The sequence below is a fragment of the Choloepus didactylus genome, chromosome 6 (genome assembly GCF_015220235.1).
Source record: "Choloepus didactylus isolate mChoDid1 chromosome 6, mChoDid1.pri, whole genome shotgun sequence".
Lineage (NCBI taxonomy): Eukaryota > Metazoa > Chordata > Mammalia > Pilosa > Megalonychidae > Choloepus > Choloepus didactylus.
Genome location: NC_051312.1, coordinates 38066821 through 38091651, shown reverse-complemented (window position 1 = coordinate 38091651; position 24831 = coordinate 38066821). Strand labels below are relative to the sequence as shown.

Below are 24831 nucleotides of genomic sequence, written 5' to 3'. Positions count from 1 at the left end.
TTGTACAGATACCACTACTGGGGTCTGGGAAAACAGAAAGCAACCTTTTATAAAAAGTACACAAACTTGAGACCCATGTTATTTAAAGAAAATCCATTTATAACTCTTGTCTGTGATAACTTGGAAGGCAGGCAATTTGCCTAATAAACTCATGATATTGTTCAAGGAGCGTTCTAACCAGAATGTCAAAAGTGTGAGATTTTGACCAAAATGTGTCTGCTAGCTATGATGAGGTGTTTAAAAATGAGAGAAGCTCAGAAAGCTAGTGGTTTGTAAACATAAGTAAGTGTCCACAGAGAGCCAAGAATTCCATGGACTTGCTAGGTTGGAAAATAAAATTGTTTCTCATCTCCGGGCTCTACAGACAGTGAGATTCTGAAAGTAAGATACATCCTAGGGTGGGAGATCAAATCAAAGGCATACCAGCTAAGATACAGCATGGGAGCATAAACCAGGCAAGGCCATGGCAATCACATCTTTTATTAACACTTCTGAGAGAATAAAGGCAGAACCTAGTAGATTTTCTCCAACAGGAAGATAAAGAGAAGCCTGATATTTCTGAAGTACCCTAAATGAATCCAAACAGAGGGGCATGATTTAATAATAACTGTAGATATAGTGTTTTTCTTTGTTTGTTTGTTTTTTTTTTTTTTTGCTTTGTTTTGTTTTGTTTTGCTTTTGGCTGGGTGTGCTTTATTGATGATACATGACAGAGTAGGGCTCTCAGGGAGTCTGGGATGCAAGCCGTGGAGGACAGATGACGCTTGGTGTCAGGGGATCGATTTGGGGCCAGAACTCCCCAGCAGCTGACAGCCTCTCTTCCTCTCATGCTGTCGCTGGGGCTGGTGGTCCAGGAGCTCTTACTCCTTGGAGGCCATGTGGACCATAAGGTCCACCACCCTGTTGCTGTAGACAAATTCATTGTCATACCAGGAAATGAGCTTGACAAAGTGGTCGTTGAGGGCAATGCCAGCCCCAGCATCAAAAGTGGAGGAGTGAGTGTCATTGTTAAATTCACAGGAGACAACCTGGTCCTCAGTGTAGCCCAGGATGACCTTCAGGGGGCCCTCTGATGCCTGCTTCACCACCTTCTTGATGTCATCGTATTTGGCCACTTTCTCCAGCTGGCAGGGCAGATCCACAATGGACACATTGGGGGTGGGGACACGGAAGGCCATGACAGAGAGCTTCCCATTCAGCTCTGGAATGACCTTGCCCACTGCCTTGGCAGCTCTGGTAGATGCAAGGATGATGTTCTGGGCAGCCCCATGGCTGTCACACCACAGTTTCCCAGAGGGGCCATCCACAGTCTCCTGGGTGTCAGTGATGGCATGGACGGTGGTCATGAGTCCCTTCACGATGCCAAAGTTGTCATAGATGACCTTGGCCAAGGGGGGCAGGCAGTTGGTGGTGCAGGAAGCATTGCTGATGATCTTGAGGGAGTTGTCATACTTCTCATGGTTCATGCCCACCACAAACATGGGGGCACTGGCTGAAGGGGCAGAGATGACTCTCTTAGCACCACACTTCAAGTGAGCCCCAGCCTTCTCCATGGTTCTGAAGACACCAGTGGACTCCACAACATATTCAGCACCAGCACCACCCCATTTGATGTTGGTGGGATCTCGCTCCTGGAAGATAGTAATTGGATTCCCATTGATGACAAGCTTCCTGTTCTCAACCTTGATGATGCCTTTGAATTTGCCAGGGTGGAATCGTACTGGAACATGTAGACCATGTAGTTGAGGTCAATGAAGGGATCGTTTATGGCCACAACCTGCACTTTGCTGGAGGTTATAGCAGCCCTGGTGACCAGGCACCCAAAACGGCCAAATCCATTTATTCCAACCTTCACCACTGTGTCTTAGAGATGTGGTTGGCACTGCATGAAAAGATGCGGCTGTCTGGCGAGCAGGCAGGAGCAGAGAGCTGTGGATGTAGTTTTGACATGTAAGTTGACTGGATTCAAATGTATAGAAACTACACAAATATTTTGAAAGAGTTTATTGGCAAAAGCATCCCTACTTTGGACTAAAAAAACTAAAGCCACTCAAGTTCTAAAAACACCTGTTGCCCCAAAATTTCTATAGGCAGGAAACAGCCTGAGAAACCATCTCAGCCTTCAAGAATAATATTTTCTATTGTGCCTATTCAGAGATGGCCAAGAGAAATGATGGGGGATGGGGGGGTTAAAAAAAAAAAAGATAAAAACGATCTCCAAGAGGTAGATCCAAGAGTCAAGGAGAACAATGGACTTGGGAACCACTCCGTATGAGCAAATCCAAAGCCCAATCAAGGAACATTCCATATCCCAAAAGAGCCAGACCTGACAACATTTGCCCACTGAGACCATAATTTCTAAGAAAGTGTGATTATAATGGGTCCCTTATGCGTCACTCTTCTCAATGGGAGTTTTTATTGTGATTATCCTGTCCCTGGTTAGGGATTTATGGTACAGACTTGTCTTTTTTTCTCAAAGATTTCAAACAAGAGAAAGAAAATCCTACTCTGACATATAATTCTTGTCTTTGAGCCTAATACCATAGTAGATAAGACTTCTGGAGCATCTTTGGGCATGAGTGTATTTTGTGTGTATGAGTGATATAAATAATTTTGATAAATGGTGCAAAGTGTGCTAGCTTGCATGTTCTTCCCAATTCTTCACTGCTCTCTGTATCCATGTTTGTCATGTGATTGCGTAGTTTTTTTCCATTAAAGATGCAGCATATAATGATGTTGGGCTTGACCATGTGACTTCATTTGTCCAGAGAAATATGGACGTGACAATGTACCAGTTCCTAGCCAAAGTCTTAAGAAACAACGTGTGTTTTTATTTTCCTCTCTTGCTCCTCTTCCATTATCATGAGAAAAAAAATGCTGTTGGGAGCCCACTGATCCAATAAGGAAGAAATATATGTACAACAAATCGGGACCAAACATTTAGCAACTGGAAATCTCAAAACTGTTGTTGCAAATGTAAATTGGTTCAACCACTTTTGAATGTCAGTATCTAATAACACTTACCATATGTATGCATAATATTTCTATTTCTAGGTTTAGTTCTCACAAATACAATGTTGAGCAAAAAATCCAAACTCAAGATAATTCATAATGAATAATTCCAAAAAGCTCAAAACAGGCAAAACTAATCTATGTTAATAGAAATAAGGGTAATGGTTACCCTTGGGGATATGACTGTAAGGAGAAGTGAGGGACTGCTGGTTTGCTTTGTTTTTTTTTTAATTCAGTTTTATTGAGATATATTCACATACCATATGATCATCCATGATGTTCAACCAATTGCTCACAATATCATCATATAGTTGTGCATTCATCATCAAAATCACTTTCTAAACATTTTCATTGTCCCCGAAAAAACATAAAAATAAGAATACAAGTAAAAAAGAACACACAAAACATCCCATCACCCCCATCCCCTATTATTCATTTAATTTTTGTTCCCGTTTATCTACTTATCTGTTCACACACTGGATAGAGGGAGCGTGAGCCACAAGGTTTTCACAATCAGTCACACCATGTAAGCTACATCATTATACAATCAACTTCAAGAATCAAGGCTACTGGGTTGCAGTTCAACAGCCTCAGGTGCTTCCTTCTAGATATTCCAATACACTAAAAACTAAAAAGGGATATCTATGTAATACATAAGAATAACCTCCAGAATGGCCTCTCGACTCCATTTGAAATCTCTCAGCCACTGAAACTGTAATTTGTTTAATTTCTTTTCCCCCTTTTGGTCAAGAAGACTTTCTCAATCCCACAGTGCCGGGTCCGGGCTCACCCCTGGGAGTCATGTCCCATGTTGCCAGAGAAATTTACACCCCAGAAGTCATGTCCCATGTAGGGGGAAGGGTGGTGAGTTTACCTAAGGCAATATTTCTTAATCTGGATCCTGATTTCTTGGTGTGTTCACTCTATGAAAATTCAATGAGCTGCAGACCTAGGATTTAATTATTTTCTGTATGTGTACAAGTCATAAAAAATTTTACAGTCAAAGTCTTGTGGGATGATTAGACACTTTATTTCATATGCTATCTCCCCTTTTGTTGCTACAATATATATTTTTACCTATACACTTTTAAAACAAATGGATTAGACCATTTTGTTTATTCTTGTGAAGAGCAAAGATTTGATACAGGTATCACATAGTTTACATGTGTGTTGAGCTTTGTAGGTAAGTCAGTGTTCATCTGATGTGGAGGTGGTACAGGAGAGAGGTGAAAGAGAACTTTTCTGAAAGAGAGGCAGCATTAGAAAAGATAAATTCTAAAACATATGTAATAAATAAGCATGATGGTATATGTGGCCGAAGTAGATTACACAAAGCCTGGAAATATAATGGCAATTAAAGATTTCATGAATGAATTAACAAATAATCAGTAGGAGATAAGTATGGTAAACCTTATTTGAGTCAGATTTAGGAGTTTCTACTTTACCAATCAGATGGTGGTGTGTTTCTGCAACTTTTAAAACCGATCACATCTTTGCTTTAGAAAGCTACCTCTGCCTGCCTAGAGGAGGAACTTTAGAGTAAAGAGATCAGAGGCACACAAACTAGTTAGATTATTGTAAATCATTAAGGCAAGGAATGTCAAATCCTATTCTTGATCAACTGAAGATAATTTTGTATGGTAGCTCTTTTAACACTCCTAAAACCATGTTATGCAACTATCTAGCCAAATCCACCTATTCATAGGACCAACCTTTACTAATAATTTATTAGAAAATAAAAGCAAATATATAATGTTTCCCTTTACTATATCATAGTAACTATAGTGTTGTTCAAACACTAGATAGACTCAGAGCCTCCATATGGGGTCAAAATGCCCTCCCTCTTAACATGGGCTTTCCTATGCTATCCAGTTTCTGCCACCACCCACCTCAGAGTAGAGTTCACTCAACAACAGATGCCCTACCATTAGGACTGTGATGGAGCAAAGCCTCTGGATATGGCCCACTGTAATAAAATCCCAGTTCTATTCCGTTTATGGAGTGTCACTTAGAAATGCTATTTTTTTTCCAAGAAGAAAAACTGAGCACATCTAGTCCTCTTAAAAAAAATGCTTAAAGTTAGTCTAGCAATTTACTTATATCTTTTCTATATAGCATGACAATTTAGGAAAAGATAAATATCACCTTTTTATCTATGGTATGAGGCATGTTGGTAAACTGTATAAATACATAGAAATCCATTTATAGACTTCTTGCTGGTCAGTTGGAATAGATACTTAGTTCATTAAAAGAGAATTACAGAAGCAAAGAATTGCTTTCAGTTCTTTCAATTCAAAGGACTTAGGGGCTATTTATTCAACACTTATATTTTACAGATGAGGAAAGTCAGGAATGTAAATTTTTTCCCTTACAATTTTACTGAGACATAGTCACATACCATCCAATGATCCAAAGTGTACAATCAATGTTGACAGTATCATCACATAGTTGTGAATTCAACACCACATTCAATTTTTGACCATTTTAATTACTCCAAAAAATAATAAAAATTAAAATAAGAATAAAAATAAAAGTAAAAAAGAACACCCAAAACAACCCATCTCCCCTATTATTCATTTACTTTTTTGTCCCCATTTTTCTACTCATCTGTCCACACACTGGATAAATGCAGTGTGAACCACAAGGTTTTCTACAATCACATGGTCACACAGTATAAGCTATACAATTATACACTTGTCTTCAAGAAACAAGGTACTGGATTGCAGTTCAACAAGGAATGGAAATTTTTATTTGTTCCAGATCACTCTGCTACTGATTAGCATCCTTTTGGTGTCAGAATCATTTTTTGAAATTAATTTAATTAGGCATTTGAGTATTCTCAGAGTCTTATATTACAAAGATCTAAGTCTTGGCTTTTTTACTTAGCAGCATGTATATAAATAATTGCATCACCAATGTGTGACTCCATAAGTTTTTTGGCATATACTTTTTTGGGGGTTGGCATGACAACATTAGTGAAAAATAAAAATAAAATACTGTTGCTTATAAATACCCATATATATTTGCAAACATATTTCAGCTATAAGGAGCAGGTAAGGTATATATTTAGTCAATTTAATATCTAGTTAATTATGAACTCTCTTATTAAAACCAGTACCTGGTGGAATAAATATAATTGCTGGGGTTCTGCCAAAAGGTTTGAGACCTCTGAAAAGTGTTCGAAGTTTATTAGCAATAAATGAGAAAACCTTTCTCAAGAAATTGTGTAGTGAAGAGTGTGACAGTGGAGTGTGATGGTGATGAAAGAGGTATAAAGAGAGGTACGAGGGTCACCTTCAAGGAAACACTTAGCTGCTTAAAAACACATGTTTCTAGGACTTGCTCAAAATTAGATACTCTGAAGTTGAACTGAAAATCTGTGCTACTTGTAAGATTCTCTATGATTCTTTTGAACAATAAAGTTTGAGAACTTCTATTTTAGAGGGTAGCCAGGATCAATCAAAGGAAGGTCTCACGTGGCTTAACCTAGCGTTTTGTCCTTGACCTCATTCTATTTAAAATGTTCTGAAATAAATTAAAAAGTAAGTAGACAATAATAAAATGTGCTTTGAATGACACTAACCTTTGATAGAAAAGACTAAATCAAGAGCTTTTTAAAATTAATAAAATAACCCCTAACCTTTGATAGAAAAGGCTAAATCAAGAGCTTTTTAAAATTAATAAAATAACCCTTCAAGACATGAAAGGCAACAAGAACATATGTAAACATCTGGATTTGCCCTTTAAAAATATTTCAAAATTTAGAACAGTGAAGAGTTTACTTGATGTAATTTATGTGACAAAAATCTAGTGGCTGAGATATTTGTTACTGGTACCAGGACTCCTTTTGGTAGACATGGGACTTAATTTTGGTAGACATGGCCTTGAAGTCAACAGATACTGAAATGAAAATTACAATCAATGACAAACAGAAATTGGTGTATTTATTGCCTTCATGAAAGTAATGTGCCACGTGGCAGCACAGCAATGTGACAACCAAATTTTGTCACAAAGTAGAACATTTCTGTCCAAAACTTAGAGAAGTTATAGAAATCCTACCACAAGGTAAAATTTTATGATCATCTGAAAATTTCAGCTCCCACCTAAATTATTAACATTATTTGTGCGAATATGAGTGAGACTGCATGTGTGCAAGTCTATTTTCATGGGTCGAGGATGGGTGTCCATACATTATGAAGGAAAACTAGAATTCACTCCTAATTCTAAGAGAGTTTTCCTCAGAAATCTTTTCCTGGTCTTTCCTTTAGGCTACTTTAAAAAAAAAAAAAATTTACATCTGCCCAAATGTCTTATGAAATTTGGACTTTACTAGTTGTGCCTGTTTGGATATATTATGTCCCCCAAAAGCCATGTTCTTTAATGCAATCTTGTGGGGGTAGATTGATTAATCTTTTTGATTAGGGTGTAACCTCTTGATTGAATGTTTCCATGGAGAATTGGCCCCACCCATTCAGCATAGATCTTGATTTGTTTAATGGAGTCCTTTAAAAAGAGCCTACACAGGCCCAGAAGCTTGCTGACACTTGGAGATCCTTAGAGATACTTGAAGATGTGGACAGAAGGATGTTTGGAGATGCTAACCTAAGAGATGAAGCCCAGAGTTTGCTCCAGAGAAGCTAAGAGAGGACAGAACGCCCCAAGAGCAGCTGAGAGAGACATGTTGGAGAGAAGCTAAGAGCTTACACTGAAACTGACACTTGGAGATGCTAGCCCAGAGTTTGCTCCAGAGAAGCTAAGAGAGACAAGCCCAGAGACATTTTGGAGAATGCCACTTTGAAACACAACCCAGGAGCAAAGGTTCAGCAGAAGCTAGCCATGTGCCTTCCCAGCTAACAAAGGTGTTCCAGATGCCATTGGCCATTCTTCAGTGAATGTATCCTCTTGTTGATGCCTTAGTCTGGAAACTTATGGCCTTGGAACTTTAAATTTGTACTTGAATAAATCCCCTTTATAAAAGTGAATCCATTTCTGGTATTTTGCGTAATGACAGCATTAGAAACCTTGAAGCACTAGGGTTCTTGGTGCTGCAGTTATAGCTTGGATTCTCAGTCCTATCCTGCATCAGTAGAAAAGATCAACAAATGTGTGTGTGTGTGTGTGTGTGTGTGTGTGTGTGTTTAGCAACTCATGGGAAATGGAAAACCATTCTAAGACCAACAGGGAGTTCAGATCATGTCTCTAGTCATGAGATCAGGAATGACAGAGGGGTAGAACTTCACTTAAAGAGAAATGGCCAGAAGCTCTAACATCTAATTCTGAATGAAGGGAGAGATATTTTAACCAGAGTTGATTTGAGTGCACATTTCTGCTTCTGAGGAAAATCCAAAACCAATCTATTTAATTTCTATCTATCTATCTATCTATCTATCTATCTATCTACCTATCTATCTATCTGCATAGGTATGTGTATGTGTGTTTGTGTGCATGCAAATCCAATATATACAAAACATAAGTCAATCCTGTGAAATGGTTACAAAATCAAGAAGACTGGACACTGCCTCTTTGGAGAAACTGGACCAGAGGAACTCTAAACTTTGGAATACCAGGCATTAGCAAGGGGTGGGGATCCATAGAGAAAACAAGGATATTAAAATTATGTTTATTAAACTGGGAAATCACATGTCCTTTCCTCTACTGAACTCAGATTCCAGAAGATTGGCAACCAAATTTTCATCCCTGAAGTGGGAAATTCAATATTTTTATCCAGGAAAGATGATCATCCCATGAAAAAGACTGGACATTAGGTAAGAAGCAAGAGAACACCATACCTTGAAGCGAATCACTCAACTTTTAAAGTGCAAAATGAATTTTATGAATAGTCAGTGATGGATCATTTAACATTTGAGGAAAAGCATCAAACACGAAGCAAACATCAAAACAAACAAATGTAAGCAATTTGGGGGCAACACAAACACTTCAGAACTGGGGGAGAAACTCCTCAGAAAAGTCATCATTAGCACTCTCATAAAGGCGAGATAAGATTGCTTCCATGTAAGCAAGAATAGGATACTAAATAAAAGAGATTCTCTGAATGTTCCTTTTATATAATATTCAGTGCTTGGAGACTCACTTTGTGGTAACTTGGGGAGATCCCTTATAGAGCTGCTTCTGGTCCTAGTCTCAGAGCATGCTATCTGGATAGGCAGATAATTTTTCAAGTTATTAATTGCTGGTTTCCTTGTGCTTAACAGTTCAATCCTCAGCTTATCCCTTTCATCTCCATTTGCTATAAGTTGCATGGAGAAACCAGCTGCACCTTCCAAACTTAGCTTGGAAATCTCCTCAGCTAATTATTCAAGTTCATCAGTTTAAAGCTCCACTTTTAATCCAACATCAGAACACAATTTTGTCAAGTTTTCTGGCCACTGTATAGCAAGGATCACCTTTCTTCTAATATCCAAGAACATAGTCATCATTTCCTTCTAAGGCCTCCTCAGAAATCCTTTAACATCCATATTTCAACCAACAATCTTTTCAATGAAATCTAGGCTTTTTTTTATGAAGTATCTCACAATTCTTCTAGCCTCTAACCTTTGACCAATTGCAAAACCGTTTCCACATCTGTACATATTGGTAATAGCAGCACTCCTACTTTCCAGTACAAAAATCTGTTTTAGTTTCCCATCTGCTAGTATAAAGATCACACAATGGATTAGCTTAAACAGGAATTTACTGGCTCACAGTTTTGAGACTAGGGGAAGTCCAAAATCAAAGTCTCATCAAGGCAATCATTTCTCCCTGAAGACTGTGACATTCTGGGACTGGCTACTTTGGTCTTTGGATTTTCCACTACATGGCAGTATATACAGCAGCATCGTCTCCTTTTCTCTTCCAGGTCCCATTGACTTCCAACTTCTAGCAGCTCCCTGTGGCTTTTCCATCTGATTGTTGATCTTCTTATAAAGGACACCAGATTAAAGCCCAACCTGATTTAGTTGGGCAATACCTTAACTGAAGTAACACCTTGAAGAGGTCTTATTTATGATGTCTCAAAGACAATTGTATAAAAATGTAGCTTATGAGGGGTGACAATGGGATTGGGAAAGCCATAAGGACCACACTCCACTTTGTCTAGTTTATGGATGGATGAGTAGAAAAATAGGGGAAGAAAACAAACAAACAAACAGACAAAGGTACCCAGTGTTCTTTTTTACTTCAATTGCTCTTTTTCACTTTAATTATTATTCTTGTTATTTGCGTGTGTGTGCTAATGAAGGTGTCAGGGATTGATTTAGGTGATGAATGTACAACTATGTAATGGTACTGTGAACAATCGAATGTACGATTTGTTTTGTATGACTGCGTGGTATGTGAATATATCTCAATGAAATGAAGATTAAAAAAAAAAAATTTCAGCTAAAATTTTAATGAATTGCCAAAGGTTTGCATGGTATTATAAAACTCATAGTTGGCACAAACACAAGTTTACATGCACCTGCAGGTCTTCTCCACAGAACTTCATCTGGCACTCTGGGGTCAGGGAGAGAGACCAGAGAAAGTGTCCCATGGTGATGGAGACATGGAGGAAGAGAGAGGACACTCCTGCAGGAAAGGCAGATATGAATTGGTCTCCCCTAGAAAACAGAAACCTTAGACTGCTGCAGAAAGGAGAGCAAGCCCTGTTGCTCCCAGGGCACAAGGGAAAACCCTTTATAGCTGGGAAAAGAAAACAAAAATCTTCTACTTCTAGAGGAGGTGCAGGAAATCATCCTGGTCCTAGAAGCCTCCTGCTGCTGGGCAAGGGGAAGATCACGCTGTGTCTCATTGCCAGGACACAGGGACATAGGCTCTGCCTAAGACTAAGGATGGTCCAGGATAAAACAGAACTTCCCTGCTCCAGGCTAGCACGTAATGAATAACAAATGACAGAAGTCTACAGTTGAGGTAAGGGCAAGGATGTGGAAAGGGCAGACAGGGAAGGAATAAATCTGAGAGTTGAAAAATATTCAGAAAATCTTTCTAGTAAACTAGCCACCAATGTAAGCAAACAAACAAACAAGCACAAAAAGCTAGAAGTATCTAAATGGTAGTGCACTGGAAAGTAACCATTGCAACAACAATATAACCAACACAGCTTGACTCCTGATTAGGTCAGCTAAATCTCCACAGTGATGATCCATCAGAAAAGTTATGTCCTTTTCCAAGGATAAACACTATTTACATCAGTCTTTACTGTCCTATATAAAAGGTACATCAATCAATAAAATAATTACAAGATATACATACATATATATATGATTTTATATACATATATAATACACATAGACACACACACACACACACACACACACACCATGTTATCAAGAGAAAAAGCAGTCAACAGAAAAAGACTTAGAGATTACCCAGATATTGAAACTAACAGACAATTTAAGTTACTTTGGTTATTATGTTAAACATGTTAAGGGCCCTAGTGGAAAAGGAGGAAAACATGCATGAACAGATGAGGAATTTCAGCAGAGAAATGAAAATGACAATAATTAGGTGAAACAAAAATGCCTGAAACAAAGAACATGGTAGGAGAGATGGATGCTGCCTTTTAGAGTCTTATCAGTAGAGCCAACACAGCAGAGCCAAGAATCGCTTAACTTGAAGATAGGTCAAGGGAATTTACCCAAACTAAAACACAAGAGCAAAAAAGAATGAAAGAAAATAACAGTACATCAAAGAGTTTAACAAAAACATCAAACAGTCAAAAATGTACTTGTAAGTGGAATTACAGCAGCAGCAGCAGCAGAAGAAATCAAGAATAGGGAAAAAGAAATATGTGAAGAAATGATGGTCGAGCGTTTTCCCAAAATAATGGACCACTTCAAACCAAAATTCAAGAAGCTCAGAGAACCCCAAGAAGTATAAATACTAAAAACACACACATATGTCCCTAGACATTTCCTATTTGAACTGCTTTCAACAAAATATAAAGAAAAAATATTGAAGGAAGCCAAGAAATAAAATATATTATATAGAGTAGAACAAAGATAAGACTTAAAGTTGATTTCTTCTTGGAAACTTCATAAGCAAGAAGTCAATGGATTGGCATTGCTAAAATATTGCAAGAAAAAAATTTATCAACCCAAACTTTATAATTAGTCACAATATACTGTAAAAATTAAAGAAAAGTTTCAATTAATAAAAGAATCCATTATCAAGAAATCTGCACTATGAAATGCAAATGAAATTTTCACAGGCAGAAATAAAATATCAGACAGAAACATGATTCTATAGAAAGAAATGAATATCTATGAAAATGGTTAAATTAAGGTAAATATAAAAACTTTCCTTCTTATCTTTAATTGCTCCAAAAGATACTGACTATCTAAAGCAAAAAGATTAAAAATGCAACAGCCTCACAAAAGATGGGAAGGAGTATTTGGCAGTATGTTGTACATTTCTTAAATAACATCTGAAGCAGCATACAATTATTTGAAGGTAAGAATAAAGACAACAGAATTTACAGTAACTTCAAAAAATGGAAATACTTAGGTATACATCTAACAAAAGCTGTAAAATACCCGAATTGATGCTGAAAACTACAAAACACTTATGAAAGAATTCAAAGATCTAAATAAATGGAAGACCTAATATAGCAAAGTTTCTATTCTCTCCAAATTTTTCTAAAATTTGGGATTAGAATCAATGGAATTCCAAACAAAATCTCAGCAGATCTTTTTATTAAAATTGGCAAGTTAATTCTAAAATATATACAGAAAAGTAAATGAAGTAAATTAGCCAAAACAAAGTAGAAAAAGAAAACTAAAGTTAGACAACTCACATTACTTGATTTCAGTACTTACTGTAAAACTAAGTAATTAATACCTTATGGCTTATTGATGAAAGGATAGCACACTGATTAATGGAGTATAACAGAATATCCAGAAATAGACCCAGAAAAAAAAAATATATATATATATTCAACTGATTTTCAACCAAGATTCAAAAGCAACTCAGTGGAGGAAGGAAAATCTTTTTAACAAACAGTGTTGAAAGAATTGGATGTCCATGTGTCCATGCACACAAAAAAATAAATTTCAACACAAACTTCATAAAGTATACAAAAACTAATTCAAAATGGATTATGGATCTAAATATAAAACCTAAAACTAAAAACTGAAAGTATAATTTCATAGCTGAAAACTAAAAACTAAAACTTTAAACACAAGAAGCAATCTTCATGATTTGGAGTTCAGCAAAGATTTCTTAGATAAGACACCAAATACATACTCCATCTTACAAAAAAATAAAAAATTAGACTTCATCAGAATTCAAAACTTTTCTTCAAAGGCATTGTTATAATGAAATCTCAACAGGTTTTTGCTAAAGACATAATTGGTAAAGGATTTGTAACCAGAATATATAAAGAACTTTTAAAACTCAACAATTAGAAAACATACTTGAACAAACATTTCACCAAAGAAAATATATAGGTATTAATTAAGCTCAGTATCACTATTCATTAGTGAAATACAGGTTAAAACCCTAATGAAATGAAGGAGATAAACAATCTAACTAACAGAACCAAGTACTGGGAAGGATCCAAATCTCAGAGGGAAGGACAGGGTCAAGGAATCTGCTGTTTTAAACAGCTTCCCAGGAGAGGTTCACTTCTTTTGTTTCATTTCTCTGTATTCCCTGACTCCTTATAGAATGGCCCCATTGGATTCCTAACAAATTAACTAGCTTTTAACCAAGTCTGTTTTTTTTCTCTCTACCACATACAGGGCCAGTAGTGTTTTTGCTGGTGTTGAATGTTTGTTTTCCTTTCACCTAAGGATCTCTTTTGCCGACATCCTTCTCTAGAGTTTTTTTTGTAAGTTCTCCCAATGTGAGCAATATGCATATTCTGCATCTGCCAACATCATTCATTGCTCAATTTTGACCAACTTTATTTGTCTAAGATGAACAATCCCACCCCGGAGATACTCTTTTAATATCTAGCCCATGGCTGGACTCCACCTATCATCTTGTTTGTGTCCTCTAAAGTATACCTCATCTTTGCTGTGCTTTCCATTAAGGCACTAATTTGTTACATTCATTTCTGGAGCATTTTCCCTCAGAGCACAATCGGCTCTACCACTATCTTCACCTACAAAGGTGGTATTGTACTGAATCTCTCAAAGTCATTCTTTGGGTTCTCATCTCAGTGGCCATCCTGTTTCCAAAACTACCTGGATTTTTCCTGCCTGTAGTGCTATATGAATCTGTGGGAAGTGATTTTTAATGATTCTTACTATAGAATCTCAATCTGCATCCTTAAAAAGACATCTCAAAATAGATTTCTGGTTCTTGGCTGCCTCTGAGCATTGCTTCTCCTTTGTTTGCCTGCAGTCACTGTGTCAGATCTAGTATCAGATCAGATCTAGTCCTGCCCTCATCTACTCTCCATTTCAGGAAGAGTTTAACTTGGGTGGTGCTTCTTTTTCCATGTGTATCTGTACATACAGGACTTTAAGTTCTCATTTCCCCCCTAAAATAGGTCTTATCTACCCACGAAATTTCTCACCGATCTTCTAAGGAAAATTTTCTCTTCAGTTTTATAAACCTGTCTTTGCTTTATTTGCACTCTCCCACTTTCCAGTTCCGATAGTAAAACAAATGACACTATTTTAAAAAAATTATAATTTCTGCTTAACATCTTGAGCAAACTCAATTCCTAGAGAAAAAATGATCCATGCATAGGACATCTTAGTTTCCCTTTTAGCTTTGTAGTAATTTTGGAGGTTTTTTGTTTTGGGTTTTTTTTTGTTTTGTTTTGTTTTGCTTTCCTGTTTCAACCAAAGAAAAGGCCATATCATCTTAACAATTTGTGGAATAATAAATACTCAAAATATTTTCTTTGTTCATTAATAAAATCTACCTACCTTCTGTGGATGAAACCACAATTTCAGTGTGAGAATTCTAAATATGTCAGAGCATTTATATCCAAACTGAGGCTGTGAATGACTCTTGAGCCTCCTGCAAACTACATGAATTTAAGGTTGGTTATTCCAAAGTTTACTTCCAAGGCTCTGACGGCAGTTCTGAATAACATTAAATATGAACAAAATTTTGAGCATACTCTTGTTGCCTTTCTAGGCCTGGAATCAACAATTTCCTGCAGAATTGGCTGGCAGACACCATAAGAACAGCCAGAGGTTTGTAAATGACCAGAGTTTCAAGTAAATTCTGCCTTTAGCCACTCAAGCTCAGAAAAAGCTGGGCCTGTATAATAAGCTGCAGCAGCCTGCTTCCTGAGGCAGCCTGTGCCTGATAAATGCCTTCTATTCTGTGCATTTGCAGAGTCTGTGTAGCTGGCTTGTGCTTATTAAACTCCTATCCACCTCTTCCAGGGTCCAAGCACCCCCTCACATTTGCCAAGGCCACCCAGCATGGTTTTACCAATGCCCGAGCAACTCTACGAAAGGCTCAACCTTCAGTTAAGTTCCCACTTCTACAAAAGCAGTTAATTGCCTTTGCACATAGATACCATATGCTGTACTTATTCACAAAGTTCACAATGTCTGGTGAACTTAAGCCTTAAATCCTCTTTATCACCATCAGATCCCCAAATGAAAGGCTGACTCTTTTATGCTTCCAACAACCACCACTAACACAAAACCCTGTTCACACAATGAAGTATGTGGAGGGCATCCAGCCACGAGTTAAGGTGAACTTAGTAGAAGGGGTCTGAAGATAAAGAAAAATGGTCAGATTTAAAATAAATGTTGAACAGTGAGAGCTAAGAAGAAGCAGAATATGATATAAAGAAAGGATTCATCAGGGTTTCCAGGTTTTGGACTTGAGCATTTACGTGAACGGAAATGACATTTATTGAGATGGGAAGACTAGGAGAACAGTTTTGAAGGATGGGAGGGAAGGATCAAAAGCTCACTTCTGGACATATTTGATGTTTAAATGTCTATTAAGTAGGGAATTTAGAGGCAAAATTGAGACTAAATACATAAGTTTATGAGGCATTAGCAGTAAGATGACATTGGCATGTGTAAAGGGTTGAATTATGTAGCCCCACAAATATATATGTTACTATGTATTCCTAAGAGTGTGACCCCTTAGAAAATAGAACATTTTTAGTTAAGGTATGATGAACTGAACCAGGATGGGCCTTAATACAGATTCCTGGAAGCTTTATAAAGAGAACTGAGAAGTCACAGAAGCAAGAAATGAGAAATCATTGCAATGTGATGGGAAGCAGATACACAAGCTAAGGATCCCCAAGGATTGCCAGTAGCTAGTACCAGAATGCTAGTCTTTGGAGAGAAAGCAAGGCTTGCCACTATCTTGATTTCAGACTTCTTTTAGCCTAAAACTGTAAGCCAATAAATTCTCATTGTTTAAAGCAAACCATTGTGTAGTACTTGTAATAGCAGCTCTGGCAGACTAAAACAGTATATAAAAATATGAGAATGGATGAGTTCACGTAGGGTAGACAGTTATTGTAGCTACAAATGAGGTTATGTACTAAGCCCTAGGTCAGTGATTCCTGACTTTGATGTGCACACAAAATGAGCATCTTGCTAAAACAGATTCTCACACAGTAGGTCTGAGGTAGGGCCTGGGATCCTGCACTTCTATCAAGTTTCCTGCAGCTGCTGCTGCTGCTACTGGAACACACTTCCAGTACAACTCTCTTTGGCATTCCAACCTTTAAAAGTAGGACAGAAGAGAAGGAGACAAGAAAACTGGGGAGGAAAGATGATGAGTTAAAAGAAAACCTTTACTTGATACAATTAGTTATTTTAATAGATCTTGATATTCCTGAAATAAATCCTTTGTCATAGTGTATATAATTATTTTGATAGTCTGCTGATTCTGTTCACTAATTTTTTAAAAATCATATTTGCATCTCAATTCACAAATGAGAAAAGTCTATGGCATTCATTTATCATTTCATCCTTATTGATTTTAGTATTAAATTTATATTGAACTTGTAAAAATTAATATTTTTATCTTTTTATATTCTGGAGGAGTTTAAGCTACATCTAAGTCTTCTTTCTTTAAAGCTTACCTAGAATTCAGCTAAGCCCATCAGTTTCAGCAACTTTTATATATAACAGTAGGAGCTTTTTAAAGTCAACTTTGTCAATTTATACTTTTTCTATGAAAGCACAAATTTCTAGATGATTTTCAAACATATTACTATACTGCTTCATATCTTTTGTTTCATAATATTGGTATCTTTCCATTTATCAAAATTGGTACAAACTTTCTTTAGTTTTGTTTTTTAAAATTTATCTTCAGTAAGGTTATACAATTGCTACTGAGTACAGTTGTTGCTAGGAACCATAGTTTGGCTGTAAAGTGTTTGTGTTTGTTTTTTTTTTCCTATTTTTTCTAGATAGCTTGAAATTTATCTTTTTAAATATGCTTTAATTCAGGGATTTCTGGGAACATATTTTTTAATTAAAATGGTTCAATTGTATTTTAAACTTTATTTGTTTATACTAATTATTTATATTTCTATTGGATTGTAACAGAATATGGCCTTTAAAATTTTCTACTGTTTTAAGCTCTACTCTATGGCCTAAAATGTATACAACTTTTGTGGAAATATGAGAAAAAATGTTAAATATCCAAGGGATGCAAATTCAAGTGTATTGATTGAGTTATTCAATGATTTTATTCAATTTAAAAGAAAAACAGTTTTATTCACACACCCTACAATCCATCTAAAATGTACAATCAATGGCCATCAGTGTAATCACAAAGTTGTGCATTCATTACCACAATCAATTTGAGAACATTCTCATTGTTCCGAATAAAAAAAAAAGGTCCCATACTCCTTAAGCCCCCTATTGTTGAGACTTAGCATAGTACTTGAGGTATAGTTACAATTCATGCAAGAATAATATAATGTTACTGTTAACTGTAGTCCATAGTTTGCATTAGTTGTATTTTTTCCCATGTAGCAGCCTTTTATTAACACCCTGTAATAGGGATGTGCATTTGTTCTAGTTCATGTAAAAATATTCTTATATTCGTACAATTAACCACAGTCATCAACCACAAGGTTCACTGTTTTATACAGTCCCATGTTTTATCTTCTAGCTTTCCTTCTAGTGGCACACACAACCCTAAACTTCCCCTTACAAACCATAATCACACCCATAATTCAGAACTGTAAATTACCCTTATAGTAATGTGCTACCATCACCTCTATCCCTTTCCAAGAATTTACAATAAACCTTATTAAAAATTCTGTACAAATTAAGCATTAGCTCCCCATTCTCTACCCTCTTTCTATCTCCTGGTAACCTATACTGTAGATTTTAGCTCCAAGAATTTGCTCATTGTAATTAATTCACATTAGTGAGACCATACAATATTTATCCTTCTGTGCCTGCCTTATTTCATCCAACATTATGTCCTCAAGGTTCATCCATTTTGCCACATGCAAAGAGGACTTCATTTCTTCTTCCAGCTGAATAATATTCCATTGTATGCATATGTATATACCACATTTTGTTTATCCAAACAAAATGGATATGTGGCTTCCAAATATTTTCTCCCGTTGAATAGGTTGGCTTTTCACTTTCTGGACAAAGTCCTTTGAAGCATAAAAGCATTCAGTTTTGAGGAGGTACCATTTATCTATTGCTTCTTTCATTGTTTGTGCTTAGGGTATAAAGTTAAGAAACCAACTCCAATCATCAGATCTTGAAGATGCTTCCCTATATTTTCTTCCAGGTTTTTATGGTCCTCAGTCTTATATTTAGGTCTTTGAGTTGATTTTTTTATAAAGTGTGGGAGAGGGGTCCTTTTTCATTCTTTTGGCTATGGCTGTCCAGTTTTCCCAACACCATATGTTGAAGAGAACGTGCCATCCCAGTTGAGGGGTTTGGCAGCCTTGTCAAAAATCAATTGATGATAGATGAGGGTCTACTTCTGAACTCTCAACTTAAATCCATTGGTCATTATAGCTATCTTTATGCCAGTTCCATGCTGTTTTAATGTAATAAAGTCAGGACATGTGAGTCCATTGACTTCATTTCTCTTTCTCAAGATATTTTCAGCTATTCAGGGCCACTTACCATTCCAAACAAATCTGATGATTGGCTATTCTATTTCTGCAAAGTAGGCTTTTGGAATTTTGACTGGGATTGTGTTGAATCTATAAATCAATTTGGGCTGAACTTACATCTTAACTATATTTAGTCTTCCAATCCATGAACATGAAATATTCTTCAATTTATTTAGATCTTGTTTGATTTCTTTTAGCAATGTTTTGTAATTTTCTGTGTATAGGTCCTCTATACCTGTATTAGTTAGGGTTCTCTAGGAAAACAGAACCAACAGGAGATATCTGTAAAGATGAGATTTTATAAAAGTGTCTCATGCAACTGTGGGGATACATGAGTCCAAATTCTGTAGGGCAGGCTGCAAGATGGGAACTCCCATGGAGGCTCCAATGAAGGTTTTCAAAAAACTCCCCAGGAAAGGCTGGCTGGCTGAAGCAGAGATGAAAATTTTCTCTTCTGCCTGCTGAAATCATCACCTCTATCTTTAAAGCCTTCAACTGATTGGATTAAATCTCTCACTGTGGAAGACACTCCCCTTCGCTGATTGTAGATGTAATCAGCCATAGATGCAATCAACTTACTGATGATTTAAGTCTATGAAATATCTTTGCAGTAGCAGCCAGGCCAGTGATTGCTTGACAAGACAACTGGGCACCAATACTGGCCAAGTTGACACATGAACCTGACCATCATAACACCCTTGGTTAAATTTATTCCTAGATGTTTGATTCTTTTAGTTGCTATTATAAATGGAATGCTTTTCTTGATTTCTTCCTCAGATTGCTCCTTATTAGTGTATAGAAATATTATTCCTTTTTGCATGTTGATCTTGTGTACTATCATTTTGCTGAACTCAATTATTAGATAAAGTAGCTTGGTTGTAGTTCTTCAGGACTTTCTATATATAGGATCATATCATCTGCAAATAGTGAAAGTTTTACTTCTCGCTTTCCAATATGGTTGCCTTTTATTTCTTTTTCTTCTCTTACTGCTCTAGCTAGAATTTGTAGCACAATGTTGAATAACAGTGGTAAAAGAGTGAGCATCCTTGTTTTGTCCCAGATCTGAGAGAAAAAGCTTTGTCATTCACCATTGAATGTAATGTTATCTGTGGGTTTTTCATACATGCCCTTTATGATGTTGAGGAAGTTTGCTTCTATTTCTAACTTTCAAAGTGTTTTTATCAAGAAAGGATGCTGGCTATTGTCACAGGCCTTTTCTGCATCAATTGAGATGATCATGTGGTTTTTTCCCCTTTTATTTGATATTGCGGTGTATTATATTAATTGATTTTCCTGTGTTGAACCACCCATGCAAACCTGGGATAAAACAAATTATGGTTTATATTTCTTTTAATGTGTTCTTGGATTTGATTTGCAAGTATTTTGTTGAGAATTTTTGCTTATATATTCATTAGAGAAATTGGCCGATCATTTTCTTTTCGTGTAGTATCTTTATTAGGCTTTGATAATAGGTGACTTTGGCTTCATAGAATGAGTCAGGTAGCTCCCCTCCTCTTCAATTTTTGGAAGAGTTTGACTCTCCTTGGATTTTTTTGGTAAACTTTATCTCTGTTTCCATCTTGTCCTGGGCTTTTACTAGTTGGGAATATTTGATGACCATTTCAATCCCTTTACTTGTGATTGGTTTGTTGAGGTCTTCTATTTCTTCAAGAGTCAGTGTAGGATTGTTCATGTGTATCTAGGAAGTAGTCCACTTAATTTAACTTGTCTAGATTGTTGGCATACAGTTCTTCATAGTATCCTCTTATGCTCTTTTTTTAAATTCTGTGGGATTGGTATAATTGACCCCTTTCATTTCTGATTTTATTTATTTGCATCTTGTCTCATTTGTTCTCTGATAGTCAAGATAACAGTTTGCCAATTTTATTGATTTTCTCAAAGAACCAACTTTTGGTTTTGTTGATACTCTCTATTGTTTTTTTTTTTAATTCTCAATTTAATTCTGCTCTTTATTTTTTCTTTCCTTCTTATTGCTTTGGGGTGAGTTTGCTGTTCTTTTTTCTAATTCCTCTAAGGGTAAAGTTAGGTCTTTGATTTTAGTTTTTTCTTCTTTTTTAATGTAGACATTTAGGGCTATCCATTTCATTCCCAGCATTGCATTCACTGCATCTCCTAAGTTTTGATATATTGTGTTGTTGTTTCAATTCATCTCCATGTCTCTACTTCTCCATTTCTTAGGAAAATGATGGACAACATGAAGCAAACAAATATGAGTCATTTGTTTCCCAGAAAAAGAAGAGAAGAGAAAAGGGCTAGGGAAGATTATTTGAGGAAATAGTCAGGGAAAACTTCCCAACCCTTATAAAAGATATAAATATGCAAGTCAAAGAAGCCCAATGAACTCCAAACAGAATAAATCCAAATAGTCCCACTCTGAGACACATACTAATCAGATTGTCAAGTGCTGAAGAGCAAAGGAGAAAGTCCTGAAAGCAGCAAGAAAGAAGCAATTCACCATATACAAGGAAAACCATATAAGACAAAGTACTGACTACTCAGTGGGCACCCTGCAGGAGAGAAGGCAATGGTGTGACATATTTAAGATTCCGAAAAAGAAAAATTGCCAGCCAAGAATTTGTATCCAGAAAAACTCTCCTTCAAAAGTGAGGAAGAGTTTAAAATTTTCACAAACAAATGCTGAGCAAATTTATTAACAAGTGACCTGCCCTGCAAGAAATACTAAAGGGAATTCTCCTGGCTGAGAAAAAAAGGAGAGAGAGGTCTGTAGAAGAGCACAGAATGGGAGAGTATTAGTAAGGGTAACTTAAAGGAAAAAAAAAAAAAAAAGAGAGAGAGAGTGGGGAAAAATAGACAGGACAAATAAAAACCAAAGGATAAGATAGTTGGTTCAAGAACTGCCTTTGCAGTAATAACTCTGAATGTGAATGGATTAACCTTGCCAATTAAAAATTACAGACTAGCAGAATGGATTAAAAAGTATGATCCAGTGATATGCTGTTTTCAAGAGACTCATATTAGGCCCTGTTCTAGTTTGCTAACACTGCCAAGATGCAAAACACCAGAAATGGGTTGGCTTTTATAAAAGGGGGTTTATTTGGTTACACAGTTACAGTCTTAAGGCCATAAAGTGTCTAAGGTAATACATCAGCAATCAGGTACCTTCATTGGAGGATGGCCAATAGGGTCTGGAAAACCTCTGTGAGCTGGGAAGGCATGTGGCTGGGGTCTGCTCTAAAGTTCTGGGTTCAAAATGACTTTCTCCGAGGACTTTCCTCTTTAGGCTGCAGTTCCTCAAAAAAAAAAAAAAAAAAAAAAACTCTCAGTTGCTCTTGGGGCATTTGTTCTCTCTTAGCTTCTCTGGAGCAAGAGTCTGTTTTTAATCATAGTCTTCAAAATGTCTTTGTAAGCTGAAGCTCCTCTCTCAGTTCCAGTGAATTCTTCAAAGTGTCCCTCTTGGCTGTAGCTCCTCTTCAAAATGTCACTCTCAGCTGCACTGAGTTCCTTCTGTTTCTCAGCTCATTTATATGGCTCCAGTGATTTAATTTAGACCCACCCTGAATGGGCAGGGGAACACCTCCATGGAAATTATCCAATCAGAGTCATCACCCACAGCTGGGTGGGGCACATCTCCATGGAAACACTCAAAGAATTACAATCTAATCAACACTGTTACCTCCACCCACACATGATTACATCAGAGATAATGGCATTTTGGGGGAAATAATACGTTCAAACCGACACAGACCCTGTGACACAAAGAGACTGAGAATGAAAGTATAGAAAAAAATATTCCACATATGCTGCAGCCAAAAGAAAGCAGGGATAGCTATACCTATATCAGAGAAAATAGACTTTAAATACAAAGATATCATAAGAGACAAAGAAGGACACTACATATTAATAAAAGGAACAATGCATCAAGAAGAAATAGCAATCATAAATGTTTATGCACCCAGTAAAGGAGCTCCTAAATACATGAGACAAACATAGGCAAAACTGAAGGGTACATATGATGGCATACTATGCAGCAGTAAGAAGGAACATCCTCCTGAAACATGACAACATGGACGAACATTGAGGACATAATACTGAATGAAATAATAGGAGAGAGATTATATATTATCACTAATATGAACTCCCTCAATAATGTGCCAGTACCATGTTGTTTTGACCACTGTAGCTTTTTAGTGGGCTTTAAAGTCAGGAAGTGTAAGTCTTCCCACTTTGTTCCTTTTTAGAACATTTTTGGCAACTTGAGGCCCCTTTCCCTTCCAAATAAATTTGATAACTGGCTTTTCTAAGTCTGCAAAGTAGGTTGCTGGAATTTTGATTGAAATTGCATTGAATCTGTAGATGATTTTAGGTAGAACTGACATCTTAATGTCATTTAGCCTTCCTATGCATGCACATGATGCATTTTTCCACCTATGTAGGTCCTCTTTGATTTCTTTTACTAAAGTTTTGTAATTTTATGTGTAGAAGTCTTTTACCTCCTTGGTTAAGTTTATTCCTAGATAACTGATTCTTTTAGTTGCTATTGTGAGTGGAACGTTTTCTTTTTTTGACTGCCCCTTCAGTTAGATCATTACTAGAGTATAGCAACATTACTGACTTCTGTTCATTAATCTTGAATTCCACCACTTTGTTGAAGTTTTCATCTGTTTCTCAGGATTTTCTAAATACAGGGCCATATCATCTGCAAATAATGGCAGTTTTACTTCTTTCTTTCCAATTTTGATGCCTTTTATTTCTTTTTCTTACCTTATCGCTCTAGCTAGAACTTCTAGCACAATGTTGAGTAATAATGCTGACAGTGGGCATCCTTGTCTCATTCCTGATCTTACAGGGAAGGCTTTCAGTCTCTCACCATTGAGTACTATGCTGGATATGGGTTTTTCATATATGCCTATTATCATATTGAGGAAGTTTCCTTCAATTCCTACCTTTTGAATGTTTTTATGAAAATAGGATGTTGAATTTTGTCAAATGCTTTTTCAGCATCCATCAAGATGATCATTTGATTTTTCCCTTTTGATTTGTTAATGTTTTGTATTACACTGATTGATTTTCTTGTGTTGAACCACCTTTGCATGCCAGGAATGAACCCCTCTTAGTCATGATGTATGACTTTTTTAATGTGTGTTTGGATTCAATTTGCAAGTATTTCACTGAGAATTTGTGCATCTATATTTGTTAGGGAGTTTGGGCTCTAGTTTTCCTTTCTTTAGTATCTTTATCTGGTTTTAGTATTATAGTGATGTTAGCTCATAAAATGGTTTGGTAGTGTTCCTCTTTCTTCACGTTTTGAAAGAGTTTAAGCAGGAATGGTGTCAGTTCCTTTTGGAATGTTTAGTTAAATTTCTGTGTGAAGCCATCTGGCCCTGGGTTTCTCTTTGTAGGAAGCTTTTAGATGACTGATTAGATCTCTTTGCTTGTAATTGGTTTGTTGAGGTCTTTTATTTCTTCTCAGGTTAGTCTAGGTTGTTCATGTTTTTCCAGGAAATTGTCCATTTCCTCTAAGTTGTCCGGTTTGTTGGCATACAGTTGTTCATAGTATCATCCTACAATTTTTTAAATTTCTTTGAGATCCATAGTAATGACACCCCTCCCCATTTCTGATTTTGTTTATTTGGGTCTTTTCCTTTTTTTACTTTTCAGTTTAGCTAAGGGTTTGTCAATCTTGCTGATCTTCTCAAAGAATCAATTTTTTTTTTTTAATTTTCTCTCTTGTTTATTTGTTCTCCAGGTCATTTATTTCTGCTTTAATCTTTGCTATTTCTTTTCTTCTCCTTACTGTAGCATTA

General features: G+C 36.5%; 1 pseudogene; it reads right to left on the bottom strand.

The window, feature by feature from the left end:
* Nucleotides 1-860: 860 nt before the first annotated feature.
* LOC119536908 overlaps nucleotides 861-24831 on the bottom strand; it is a 98943-nt pseudogene continuing 74972 nt past the window's right edge.